We start from the raw sequence: 12,959 nt of genomic DNA on the forward strand, positions 1-12,959 counted from the left end.
TCCTTATAAGGATTACTTATCCTTATTTGTTTGCATGTAGTATTTTAATGTGACAGAATTTAATTTGATCATTCATAAAAGATATTAAAAAATCCTTGCCATATGACAATAGTTTAGAAGAGTAGTAGCAGAGACATTGAGAGCTGAGCCCTGGATCACAGACACTCAGCCTACATTGTCTGACCTTGTCTCTCTGCTGCTGTCCTTGACATGGACTCTGAGCTCCTGTGTTATTGTAAATCAGTCTGCAGCCTTTTGCTATACGGACACAGTTACATGCCCTTTGAAACCTGTCTTATGTAGCATCAACTGTATAAGTCTGAAGGCTAAAATTCAATACATGTGATATGATTGCTCCAGTTTTAGTTGGCTTTTTCCAGCTGTACAATTCCCATTAACTATGAATACCTGGACTGGATTGTATAGCTGAGTTTTTGTTGTGAAATGTTTCCAGTGCAGTACAACGATCTATATGTTAAACCATAATACCATAAATACCTACATACTGTAGTATTATTTTCTGTTCCTGGTTAGGTGGGATAGAAGGGTGACAGGGACATCTGATCTTGTTGCTTTATCACATCAGACAACAGAAGTTATGCATGGCTGAGCATGGCCAGTTCTAGGATAGCTGGCTTCTTGGAACATCAGGTAGCTGTTGTAACCAGTGCTGTTATTGGCATTGATGGACCAGTAGGTAGCACTCTTTCCCCTTTCCAAATCCATTTTCCCAGTATGGTGATTGGGGGAACTGTAGTGTGGGAGGTGACATACTGTATTATGCATAAGACACGAAACCAACCTCATTAAAGATTCCATAGCATTGTTCATAAGATTAAATTCCAAGACTAAAGAATAAAGCTTATTCCACTCTAGGCTTGTGCAATATGGTCTTCCTAATTCAATTGGTGAAGTAATTTTACTCTACTCAACCTGATTGGCTATATAGTGGGACAGCTGATGCCTTATGGATGCTACAAGCCATCCAGAAGGGTGCTACAATTTTGTGTTGGATGTGTAGTGGAAGTGGGTCCACTTACATGTTTAAAGCTTTTTGGGATAAAGAGGGCTTTACCAACAAATGCAAGAAACAATTGATTTTCCATCAACACTTACTCCCTAATTGTTTGGGGCTTGAAATAAAAGAATAAATGTCTCATAAAACAGAAAAGTAACTCTGAAACTGAAAATAAAATGATTGCTCACATAAGCACCGAACCTCATCATTCTGTAGCACCAGAACTGGTAGAATATAAATATGATTGTTAACAGTAATAAAAACATGGAACATTGAGATTCTATTAACTTTAAAAACACATAATAATTTGTTTCGTGTTTCAAGATCATTATAAATTACTATATAGCACAATGTATTTTGTTAAATAGGAGATAATGATCCTCAATTTAATAATAATTTGAGAAATGTAGACAAGTAGAATAATTTACCAATTAATTAACTACAAACGACCACATTTTTTTTGTTTTTTACACAATGTAACAATGTCTAGCTTTCAAACATTTTCGGAATAGGCCAGGACACTCAGAATGTAATATAAAGTTTTCTTTGGTACTTTTTATTGCAAGTGACCTCATCTATTACAAATGTTAGCCAAATTCAGCCACACCAGTTCAATTTCAGTTGAAATGCATGAAGATAAATTACAGTGTAAGTTGGCTAGACCTAACAGATAAGATAAATATAAGAAAAAAGAGCAGAAATAAGGCTTTGAAAACTCTGTCGGAAGACCAACGTGTTGGCTATCATGGACAAACAGCTGTTGCAGGTGAAGGGTATGATAATTGGATTAACAAACTGATGGTGCATAATGTTTGACTAAAATAATTTTCCTTTTAGCAACCTGAATGCTTGACTAGAAATTTTTCTGAAGGTCTTTATCCCGTGTCTGGTTATGACTCCTTGCTGTTGCCCTTCGATAGTTTTCTTCAGGGAGTTTGATATGTACGTACTTTAGACAGAACTCAACCTCAGTAGAGTCACTCATCTTCTGAAATATATTTTCCTAGTGTGCCCAAACATCTAGAGCAGTTTCACAGCAAAGACCATAGTAATAATGTGTGTTAATATAAAGTTTAAAATATATCTAGAAGGTTAAAACATGATAATTTTATTTTGATTTTGACCAAATGGCATGAGGTATTGAAAGTGAGAAGATTTTGTATACCTAGCATTACATTTTTATTTTAGACCTTTTTCCTTTTTCTTGTTTTTATCTATTAACTGTTATTTTAAAGCTGAATAAGTTGTATTTGGTTTTGACTTCATTTTCAGTTGTAACAATGTAGTGGTGGAATAATAAATGAAAGTCATCATAATATTATTATACTGTACACTGAACTTACTGTATATATTTTGTCAAAGTCTTTTGCTGTAAACATATTTTCTCCCTCTTTACAGTATTCATTTAATAGATTTTCACCCAATATGTTATATAAAAACTCATACATGATATTCTATGACCTGTTTTATTTTTATTTTAGTTACAACACACCCCCGAATACATCATCATCGCAAAGCCTAAGATCTAGAAACAATATTACAAGGAGCTACCTCCCAATTAATCACCCATTTCCTCTAAGTATGTCACCAGTGTACAATTTTCAAAACTCCATAAATAAACCCTTAAGGATTTTTTTATCTTTTTTATAAAAAAATTCAAAGCTCCTTTAAATGAAGCCCCATTTTGTTTGATTACCAGTGATGCATACATATTTGTAGCTAAACCAGAATGCTCAACCTAAAGAAGTATGAGTTGAAGAAGTTAAATGTCAGCAGAAGCTGAAAAAGTTTAGTTCCTGGGTCTCCATGGTTGTTTTTTTGTTTGAAATGTTCTCCTTGACCCATCGCCTTAATCTCCTTTAGATTAATTAGATTGGCAGCAACAAAACAACCTAGATATACCGTATCAAATGGTCTCTTTGTATTTGTACATATTTGATTTGTCTGAATTTTTAAAATACTATAATATATGTTAAATATAAGTTATTTTCAGTTTTACTTCAAACCACAAAAAGAGTTCTTACATTGGGAAAATGAATTAATAACAGTCAAAAATGTCTGAGTTGGTTTTCATGAAAAGTCAGATCTCTCTGAGTCATGGGAAAAACAGGAGAAATACCTACCAATAGGTATTGAATATTATATTCAATCAATATACAGTATACAATATACAGTCAGTACTGTATATTCACTAACTGATACCATTATTCCTTTCATGTCTTACCATACGATCAGTAAATACAGTCTCATATGTTCATCATAAAACCTCCCTAGTCTTCGCAAAAGTAAATTGCTACCATCATTGCCAAGACATCTGAAGGTAACAGCACTTCACTGACATCTAATTTTGCCACCAAAAGCAAAATAAAAGATAAGCTACCGGTACATACAGTAACATACATAAAATGGAATAAGAATATATTCAAAATACATTTTCATACAGTAAAATTACCTGTAGTTTAGTGGGTCTAATGAAAATTGACACCTAAGGACACCTCAGTAGGGTAATACAGTATTGAACAAATAAAGAAGGAATACTCATCCAGCGCAGCAACCAGGCTCCATATTGCTACCTTCATTTTCCTCCTTCTGGGACAGTAACTGTGGAAGAGAGGGCATCCAGGGGACAGGAGACACCCCCATTTGCTAAAGTCCATCAAACCACTTGGAGATCCTCCACTCACATATTCTTTCTCCCCCATGGGTGCTGCGTGGCCACTGCACACCCACCACCCCAGTACTGACAACACACTGCTGAGGCTGTTGTGCACCCCCACAGCATCACATACACACACAGGAAGAGGGAACAGTGAGATCACAGAAACATAAACATGAGAATGTAAGAACAGACAAACCTTTTCCACTTCAACACAAGGTCTTTAAATGTTTTCAGGGCCGTATCCGTATCTGTTGTAACATACAGTACATGAATGATTTTTTCGAGAAGGTGTGCTGCTGAACAGCACAGTTTCGAAGTATTCTGCAGGTGGGGCTCCTGAGTGGCTCTAGTGGGAAATGTCTCTTTTCAGAAACCATGCTGGGCTGTACAGTCTGGGGTTTGCTTGTCCAGACAAGGGCTATGCTATTAGTCATTTGTGACTGGATTCCTCAAGAGATAGAACACAATTGGCTTAATGCTGCTGGGGTTGGAAAGGTTTGAAATTGGCCAGGGTTCCCACTGCCTACCACATGACAGCAACTACTGTGGATTGCAGTGGCACCTGTGAGCTTGCAGTATTACCCGTCAATATGTTTCTATGGCAGTTGAAATCCTGTTGAGTCCAGCAACTGAAAAATCAGACTCCAGTATGCTGCCAAGCAAACCATGCAGACAAACTTGGAAACCAGATTTATTTCTGTAGTCAGATTCCTGATAGCAGAATGGACTGATGTGCTATAATAAAAATAATTCTACTTCACACGGTAAATTAGAAATTTTTTTTTGTTACGTATAATGTTGTGTTTTATGTTTGTATATTTATTCATGTACCATGCAATATATATAGATTAACCAGTTTCACCATCCAACCCTCCTTTCAAAATTCCCTTTCTGATCTCACTGTGTTCTTTTTTGATCAGCGACATTGGAATATTGCAATGAAAATGACATGACATTTCAGTTTTAATGTGTTTTTAAAGGTCAAAAATTAAATGTGGTCATATAGCATATGTATGCAATCAGATACACATGTTTCCTTTAGAGGTTTCTTCTGTTTGTTCCAAGATTTTTTTCCATGTTTGGAATCAGACATCCTCCGTCTCCCATTCAATTCAACTTGGACCACGTACTGTACTTTCCTCTGAAAAACGTGTGTTGTCAGAGTCATGTGACAACCCTAGGACTAGTGGAAGAGGTCTATTGGTATATTATCAAACTGTAATTCCAAATTACTCCTATTTGTCCATTAAAACCAACATCTCCCACCAAGGGTGAGGTAGTGGGCTTTGCAGACCAGGCTCTTGCATGTGTGTCTGTGCTGGTGGTTCAAATTCAGGGATCCACTCCATATTGTAACGCAACGGGGGCTCAGGCGGGCGCCCTTGCCGCATCTGGTCGGCCCAAAGTATAGGTGGCTCGAACCCGGGACTTCCGCGTCTCTCTGCAGCGACCCAACCCCGTGAGCTAAAGAGAGATCTCTTTCCAGCCCTGTAGCTGTAGTCCTGCTATCATAGGGAAGGGCGGTGACGTCACCTGCTCTGGTACGCCGGCTCTTACACAGTACCTGACGGCCGTAAGCGTTACACTCTCCCCCGCTTAAATCGCCGTCCCCGGCGAAGGGCTATCCCACCCCGCTTCTGACACCAATGTAACGCAACGGGGGCTCAGGCGGGCGCCCTTGCCGCATCTGGTCGGCCCAAAGTATAGGTGGCTCGAACCCGGGACTTCCGCGTCTCTCTGCAGCGACCCAACCCCGTGAGCTAAAGAGAGATCTCTTTGCAGCCCAGTGGCTGTAGTCCTGCTATCACAGGGAAGGGCGGTGACGTCACCTGCTCTGGTACGCCGGCTCTTACACAGTACCTGTCGGCCGTAAGCGTTACACTCTCCCCCGCTTAAATCGCCGTCCCCGGCGAAGGGCTATCCCACCCCGCTTCTGACACCAATGTAACGCAACGGGGGCTCAGGCGGGCGCCCTTGCCGCATCAGGTCGGCCCCACACCGTCCGGGGCTCGAACCCGGAACTTCCGCGTCTCTCTGCAGCGACCCAACCCCGTGAGCTAAAGAGAGATCTCTTTCCAGCCCAGTAGCTGTAGTCCTGCTATCATAGGGAAGGGCGGTGACGTCACCTGCTCTGGTACGCCGGCTCTTACACAGTACCTGACGGCCGTAAGCGTTACAATATGTTACATTGGTATGTATGAAATATTTGCTCTTAAACATATATAAAAGTAAACACCAGAGAAAATTTGACACTTAGTATTCCTCTCAATTTATATAAAAAAGGTGGTGCGGTGGCTCTGTAGCTAAGGATCTGCTCCTGTGGCTGGAAGGTTGGCGGTTCATATCCCGCGGCCGGCAGAGGAATCCTACTCTGTTGGGCCCCTGAGCAAGGCCCTTAACCCCAACTGCTCCAGGGGTGCTGTACAATGGCTGACCCTGCGCTCGGACCCCAAGCTTCTCTCTCTGTCTGTATGTTTCATGGAGAGCAAGTTGGGGTATGAGAAAAGACAAATTCCTAATACAAGAAATTGTATATGGTCAATAAAGCGATCTTATATCTGATATATAATTAGACAAGATGATAAACTGTAGAATGGTTTGCTCAAACACACTGTTCAAAATGTCCAAAGTGCCATAGAACAGCGACAAAAGTTCTCTCTGCTCTCACAGATCAGCATAATTCCAACTACACAAAACAGACTGTGGCCGATTTAATGGAATCATATTTCCCTGTTACATTAACATCAAACAGATGAGTAATTCAGCTTTGACTAAAAACACTGCAGGCTCCTAGACAACTGGCAAGTCACAGGGATGGTTGCTGTGCTTCAAGCCTGTGATTCCCTGGCCAGCTGAACTCTGGTGGCGCTCAGCCAATTATAGGAGTCCCAGTCCCAGTCATCCAATGAAAATTGTCCAGATTTGAAATTGAAGTCTCAATTGTAATAGTTTGTCGTTGGTCCAAAAAGCACTTTTACCAGTTGGAAAAATGGTCATTTTTAATCATTTGCTGTATACTCAAGCAATTTGTATTTGTCATCATGTGATTAAAATGAACGATAAGTATAATATAATAAATGTTCTCTTTTTGGCCAAACACATGAATACACTTGATTATATTAGAACAAAATCACCCTTTGTGGTCATCCCAGTGATTTCAAGAGAACACAGAGTATTGAGTAAGAGTAAGAGTATTGGAACACATTCACTTTAATTGAGATTCAGAATGTGGAGGTTAGTTTTTGTTTACATGACCAATAACTGCATAAGGTCTGTGACACGTTGAGCAGCAAACTCATGTTTAAGGTGTTCTGCTGCAAACACACTGAGTCCTTGCCTAATTTGCCAGTTTTCTGGCTTCACTTATTTCTTCAGTAATATAATTAATGTAAAACACATTTAATGTAAAATTCAGGCTCAATTGGATTTAAATCTGGATCTTAACTTGGCCGGTCTACGACTTTCCTGTTTTTTCTCCTGTTGCATTGGTTATGTGTTTTGGGTCACTAAATAAACAGCAAAATGCTTCAAAGATGAGGTGGTGGTGATCTTGGAGTAATTTTTTCTTTCTCCACACTTTAACATTTCCATCACTTTTACCAAAGTTTATGTTAGTCTCATCTGCCAATAAAAGTTTGTTCCAGTACTCTCCTGGTTCATTTTTGTACTTCTGAAAAAAAGATCAATTTTGCTGCTGATGAGTGTCTTATAATTGTTGGTGCATCTGCTGTAATTTTGGTGCCTCAGTCTTCTGTGGACTGTGGATACCCTCATCCATTCACTCTGGAGGTTGTTGGTGATTTCACTAACAATTTCTTGTCTTGTCATCAACAGCACAAGTTGTATACGCAGTTTGGCTGATTGGTAAACCTGTAACAACTTCTTCAGTGTATTCCAAACTGTTAATTTTAGTATTCCCAACTTCTATACTATAGTTCTGAATGCAATCCTGCGTTTCTCCCAGCTTCCAATTATCTACTCTTCTTTAAAATATTACTTTTTGGATTTCTGTTTATCTTTCTGCTATAGACTCTAAACACAGAAGTCTAAGAGAGAAAGGGTGATAGGATGTTCACAGCTCTTTTCTCAGTGCCTGATTACCCAGTGACAAACACCTGGTAAACAAGAGACTCCTGTGAGTCAATTTTCCAAAGACATGTTCTCCTTCAAAATAAAGTGCTTTGACACTATCAGTTTGACCACTATCAAAAACACAATATTGGAGGGTGGGGTTGCTAAAGGCCTTTGGAATTTGTCAGTATATCACATAAGAAGGTGTCAAGAAGCTGCACTATAGGCATTTAAGGTGATATTTCTCCATATCAGTATTCTTCTACTGCTCAACTGGTTAGCTTGAACACAGCAACAGTCAGCATAATCCAATGGCATGCATTAGTGACTAAAATACACCAAAACTCTATATCATCACTTCAACTGGTCTCTAACCTAGATAGGAAAGAGGTTTTACCCTCAAACAAATAATTTCCATCCTGGCAAAAGACTACAATCATTTTGCAGGCACGTGGATAATTTCTTTCTAGGATTTCTTGTGCAGTTCCCTCTAGTGTCAGAAAACTATTGTCTGTAAAACTATATTACCACTATGAATGGGGTAACCCATTGCCTCCCAGAATGTAAGCTGTCCCTCACAGAGCTGAACATCTCATTCTCCAGGCGATTTCACATACTGTCTGTCTTCAATCATACCAATAATAACCAGTCATTATTATAATTATTACACAAGTGTGACATAATTATGGTTTTCTCTTTTTTGTGTAAATTATAATTTGTTCCTAATTAAGTTTGCAATTTTAACTGAACTCACATACCACCCGCTGAACATCTTTTTATGAAATGACTGAAGAAAGTAATGTACAGTACAGTATGTTATTATACCCAGGATAACAAACAATTAACAATTCAACCTGTATATAAAAAATAAATAATATTGAGTATCAGCACAGTGAGGTGTTAATGTAAATCTTACTTTGTTGTGTTTTCATTGTGAATCAGTATAGTTGTATACATGGTTCTAAAATAATTATATTTTCTTTTGTCTCAATTTGCTCTGTAGCTAACCAGATGACTTTCTAGGCAAACTCAGCTTTTAAGCCTTTTAGAAGGTTCTGTTACTCTACACTAGAAATGACCTAGTTTTACCCGTTCTGATTGAAGTTGTAATTTAAAAGAAGATTAGCAGAAGTATAAACGACCTTAAAAGCATTTGACTTACATTTCAGTGAGATTACATTTATTCAGATTCACTTTAATTTTCAAAAGATTTCAAAACATTGACTTTTATCTTTAGATACTTTGTGTGCATAAGTGACTGTATGTTTCACATTATTTTTCTACTCTAAAACTCAAAGTTGCATGTACTGAAGAATGGGCAAAAACAACTCTGGGGAGATGCCAGGAACTGGACACAAAGTTGAATGGGATGTCATTACATTATGGGGCACATACAGACCCAATTTAGAGATACTGGTTAACCTAGTCAGCATGCGTTTGGAAGATGGGAGGAAAGTGGAGCAAAAACAAACAAAAACCCACTCTAACATGAAGACAACATGAACACTCCACCCTGATGGGGCCCAGTCCAGAATTGAACCCTTAGAGGCAGCAACAATAAGAGCCACACTAATGCTGCCCTTTCAATTTTATATTACATAATATTATGTTGATTAATCATTTCTTTATTTTTGTCCTTTTTTATTTATCTTTAATGAAGAAAAAATAAAAGAGCATGCTTTGATGGTGTATTTACTGTCAACTTTGGCTGATTACATAAATCATAATGCCTTTTTTAATTTTGCATTCTGTTTAAAATGTTTTGATTTTGGCATGATTTACAAGAGGACATATCCAGAATTCTACTATACAGATGGAAAAAGCCAACCGATGCATTTCATATTCTACTGGGCAGGTTGGCTATCATCAGAAAACAAGAAACTCAAATACCTATGATGCCACTAGGGGTGTTGTCTTGGAGGGACGATACTGTCCCTGAAGCATCATTCAGTTTGTGGATACATATTCTCGCACTAAAATGGTCATGAGAGAAATGCCAGCATCCAAGTGTTACAAGCACAGCCGGCACCAATTAGCTCCAAATGAATCAATCTTTATTCCACACCTTTTCCCCACAACTATTTAAACCCTCTGCTCACTGCTACTGTCGCTCGGTATCAGGATTTTATCCACCTCCTGAGCTCACCTCGCCCTCCTTTCCTGAAACCCTCTCTACCTTTTCTGGATCCCCTCACCTACGACTCTTCAGCTTTGGACTTCTCACTACCTCTCTCTCGTCTTGCCCCTCTCGGATTTGTTAACCTGACTTTGTTCTGACTACCTGGCTTTGACCTCACTTGGAATTACCGACCAGTCTTTGACCTCCCATCTTGGCTACCTTAGCTTTTGGAACGCGTCTTGAGACCTGCACAGGGTTTTTTAACAGCCCGGTGTTAACACCAAGATGGGTTCAGCAGACAAATGCTGGGAGAGGAAACAGCTGTCCTGTACCAGCCTATATTGACGATTGCACCTAAAATTGGGAAAGCATTACAGAATGAGAGAAGGTTGTCACATTGCACACACTGTCTTGTTGTAGCTGTGTTAAATCTGATGGGAGGAAGCAGGCCACAGTAAGACTTGGGGTGAAGAGAAAAGGAAAGTATCCATGACTAGAGGGTTACTTTCCTTTTCCACTGTTTTCAACGACCAAAGGTTGAAAACAGCGATGTATAACCAGAGGAGACAAGAGGAAAGAGCCGTAAAGAAGAAAATCTGAAGATCAATGAGGCATGACTTAAACTGAAGCAAGACTTAGGACTGGAGGAGGACACTGAACAAAATATGAATCCAGCAAAGCTATACTGTGTGTGAGTCTCTAAGGACCTTTTTTATCCTGATTGGGATAAATGCTGTTTTATTCAGAAAAGAAACACAACTGTAAGTCAGTTAGTAACTCTAACAGAGCTAAGCTTTTCTTTTAGTTTGTTACTTTTTCTTACATAAATAAACACTGTTAACTGCCTGACTGACTCAGGGTGTCTGTGTGCAAGGTCCTGCCTATATTGGTGCCTTTCTGATGTCCCTGTCCCCCACTGTATAAATGTTCTCATCCATCCATTTCCTACCTGCTTTATCCAATACAGGGTCATGGGGGGGGGGGGGCTTTTCCAGCAAGCAACAGGCACAAAGCACAATACACATTGGATGGGATGCTTGTCCATCGCAGGGCACACAGAAACACACTCACACTCCCATCAGGACTGATTTTCAAAGAAGCCAATTAACTTACCAGTATTTGGACTGTGAATAGAAACCAACCCAGAGGAAACCTGCATGAAAACTGGGAGAACATACTGTACAAATTGAACCAAGGGCCTTTGTGTTGTGAGTGTTTGCATATTCGAACCACTCTATTCTGACTAATTAGGGGCTTTTTTGTCCAAATGGCTTTGTGCAATTAGCACTCTATCCAAGGGTAATGTTGTGAATCTTAAACATTTCTAGCTTCACATTTTGAATACACCATTATGTGGCATAGTGACAGCTAAGAGAAATGGAACTAAGAGCTGTCTGAAAACTATAAAACCCAGAATCCTTTGCTACAAGCAGAAGAAATAAGTCCCAGGTGAATTCACCTGTGTTGAAGCAAATATCAGGTAGAAAGGGACTACTGACTGAGGCAATTTGGCATTTGTAGCCCATTAAAGGAAGAGGAGGAAGACAGGAAGGTGAAGTTTTGACGGAAGTACAGTAGTTATGTTTTTTATCCCAAGGAGAACATGCCCTAGATTTTTTACCTAAGACTGGAAGAGATGATATGGTAAAAAAGCTGTATTTGGATGTTTTTTTTCCTGAAGCTTAGCAACCCAGCTTATTCTTAAAACTCCTTCCACATAACAAAAAGCAGCTCTAAAAGATTTTCAGATTTGGAAATAAGTTTGTCCACATGCCCCTTAGATGTGTTTTGAACACTTCTTCAATCCTCTCATAGTGAATATTCTTCACTCTCAGTTGCTAAAATGTTTCTGTTCTTTATAAAATATGGAGAAAGACATGTACACATACAGTAGCAATGCTTCAGACTTTACAAAAAGCAACAATAGTAATGGATTCACACAGAGCATATGATGTTGTACTTGTACTTTTAGAAGGCCTGTGATAAAGTTCATCATAAAATATTTAGAAATTACAGGTAGAAGCTGTAAAGGAGATTCCAAAATATTTAGATTAAATTGGCAGATGGGGCATTTCATGTAGACTAGTTGAGAGTAATGGGAAATAATGGGGTTGAAAAGGCCACTTATGAGAAAAACAAGTATGTTATTTACTTCTTATACATAAAGCAATTAAAATGCACAGAGAAAGTTGGGAATAAAGTTAAAAATCACATTTAAATCTAAAATGTTATATTCAATTTTTACTTCTACAACCAAATTGAGAATTATATGTAATTTTGGTAATCACAAGAATTACATTACTGGTCTTTAATTAAGCCAATGAAAAGCAAGCAAATACATTCTAGCACTCATAGAAATGTCCTATAATGACAGCTGAAACAACTGAACCATCTTAGTCTTGAACAGAGAAGACAATGAGGGCCCAATAATTCAAAATACGCAAATGCATTGACAAAGCTAACCCAACGTACTTTTGAAAAACGATACATTCAAAACTAAGGTGGAGCTTCTTTTCACAAAGGATTGTAGGAGCATAGAACATAAAGTCGGAATTGATCTGCTGACTTTTTTCAAGAAAGCACTGGAAAAAAGCCTTGGATCAATAGCTACTAGCAAACAAACGGAAATATATGTTCTGTTCTTATGTGCTTCTTTTATCATTATAATGATAATAATATATCATCATAATCATATTTATGATGTAAACAAAGGAGATAAAGTCTGAAGTGTATAGTTTAATTTTCTGCCAATGCTGATAAATGACTGAACTCACCGAACAGATTGTTTTTAAAAGATTAGCTCACGAAGATTTTCGAATAACACATGTAACATCTCACACATTGAAACAAATCCTGGTTCCAAACTATAACAAAGCAGAATGACAAAAACCGGGAGAAAGGTGAGCCTTAAGTCAGTGTCCTCTTTTTTAAACTTTCAAACCAGCCAGAAACAATCTCATCTTAAACAAAAGGTGTGCCTAGTTCCTTATTTTGTTATTGTTGCCGGAGATATGCCGGTCGGTCATCTGTTCCAGCGAGTCACAAGACCAAGCTGTTCCTGCGAATCACATGACTATTCCGGATCCCTCTGA

Source organism: Atractosteus spatula, chromosome 3 (genome assembly GCF_055471065.1).
Source record: "Atractosteus spatula isolate fAtrSpa1 chromosome 3, fAtrSpa1.hap1, whole genome shotgun sequence".
Classification (NCBI taxonomy): domain Eukaryota; kingdom Metazoa; phylum Chordata; class Actinopteri; order Semionotiformes; family Lepisosteidae; genus Atractosteus; species Atractosteus spatula.